Source organism: Anneissia japonica, unplaced genomic scaffold (genome assembly GCF_011630105.1).
Source record: "Anneissia japonica isolate Jap-2015-1 unplaced genomic scaffold, ASM1163010v1 scaffold38906_len3572_cov104, whole genome shotgun sequence".
Lineage (NCBI taxonomy): Eukaryota > Metazoa > Echinodermata > Crinoidea > Comatulida > Comatulidae > Anneissia > Anneissia japonica.
The window spans coordinates 1585-3540 of NW_022719998.1; the positions used below are offsets into that span (position 1 = coordinate 1585).

Sequence of the window (1956 nt, forward strand, 5' to 3'; positions counted from 1 at the left end):
ATACCACTGATCAATTTTAAGGTTAATCCCTTTTTAGCTCGGAATATATTTTCCATTCTAGGTGTAATACGGAATATATTTTCACTATTATAATTTTTATTTACTACCATTATTTTATATATCATTTTTACTACTATGATTAAAAATACCCCCGCATTTAAAAAGTTTAACATATCGTTCAATGGTTAATTTCACTCATGACATCATGTGCCCGCATATCTATCGGCTTTTCGCTACTCATCAGACGTAATGTTAATGCGCTTCGCTCATTGGTTGATTTCAATCAGACGTCATACGTACCAGCGCATGTTTCGATCTTTTCATTATACGTCATTATTCGTCAGACTTCAACGTGTCTGCGCCTGTCATTAGAAAACCCCGCTATGTGTCATCAGTTTAAAAAAACCTGCTATGCGTCATCAGTCAACTTATCAAGCAACTTATCTTTTTTGGGACACTTGTGAGATCATCAAAATGTAAGTTATTATCACTATTTTTTAACGTTGAGACATTCTCAACAACAACAATTCTTTTCAGAACTACTGAGATAGGCGAGACATACATATATTTCACACATGTCATCCTTGACAAAATGTTTTGAATAGAAAAAAAAAGTTGCTACAAGACTTGATGCTATCCCCAGCGAAACGTTGATTAGAGGAGTCTCTGTAATCCTACTGTGTTCAGTATACGATTGATCGAAATTGTTCTGAAAATAAATAAATAAGTAAATAGGCCTAAATAAAATAAATAAATATTATATATAAAATATACAAAGAGAAACAAATTGAAGTTTGAATCGATTAATCAATGATTGTTAACACGAAAAAAAAACCCTTACCCCTCCTCCTCTCAAAATCATCCATTCTAAAAATTCCGTCTCCACGAATTTGTCTACGCTCTGTATTACTTGATCAATCAAATTTAAACCAGTTCTGTTTCTATCTTTACATAACACAGCTAACTTTGCTCCAAACACAAAAACCATAACTACACGGCCCCAGTTTATGATATTATCGCTAAACATCTCTGTTAAAACGTCTTTTAAAAAAAACGTCTCAATATCGTCACCAGTTTAAAAAACCTGATATGCGTCATCAATCAACTTATCAATCAACTTATCTTTTTTGGAACACTCGAGAGATCATCAAAGATAAGTTATTATCACTATTATTTAACGTTGAGACATTATCAAAAACAACACTTCTTTTCAGAACTATTTAGATATGCGAGACATACCGGTACTCCACACATATCATCCTTGACAAAAGGTTTTAAATAGAAAAAAGTTGCTATAAGACTTAACGATATCCCCAGTGAAACGTTGATTAGAGGAGTCTCTGTAATCTTATTGTAAAATAAATAAATATATAAATATATAAATAAATAGATAAATAGGTCTAAATAAAATAAATAAATATTATATATAAAATATAGAGAGAGAAAGAAAATTGCAGTTGGAATTTATTAATCAATGATTGTTAACACGAGAAAAAAAAAGAGTGACTTACCCATCCTCCTTTTAAATAATTGATTTCACTCAGACGTCATACGTACCAGCGCATGTTTCGATCTTTTCATTATACGCCATTATTCGTCAGACTTCAACGTGACTGGGCCTGTCAATAGAAAACCCCGCTATGCGTCACCAATTTGAAAAACCCGCTATGCATCATCAGTCAACTTATCAGTTAACTAAGCATTTTTTAGAACACTCGTGAGATCATGTAAGTTATTATCACTATTATTTAACGTTGAGACATTCTCAACAACAACAGTTCTTTTCAGAACTACTTACATAGGCGAAACATACTTTATACATATCATCCTTGCCAAAATGTTTTGAATAAAAAAAAGTTGCTATCAGACTTGACGCTATCCCCAGCGAAACGTTGATTAGAGGAGTCTCTATAATCACATTGTGTTCAGTATACGATTGATCGAAATTGTTCTGAA

The 1956-nt window shown here is 32.3% G+C and overlaps 1 long non-coding RNA gene across 1 annotated transcript; it reads right to left on the reverse strand.

Annotated features, from left to right (window-relative positions):
• Positions 1–473: 473 nt before the first annotated feature.
• LOC117111147 lies at positions 474–1918 on the reverse strand. The gene is made up of 3 exons (XR_004445829.1): positions 1799–1918; positions 1512–1619; positions 474–709 (listed from the first exon to the last, which is right to left on the reverse strand). It is a non-coding gene; the product is annotated as an uncharacterized LOC117111147 (long non-coding RNA).
• Positions 1919–1956: the final 38 nt, after the last annotated feature.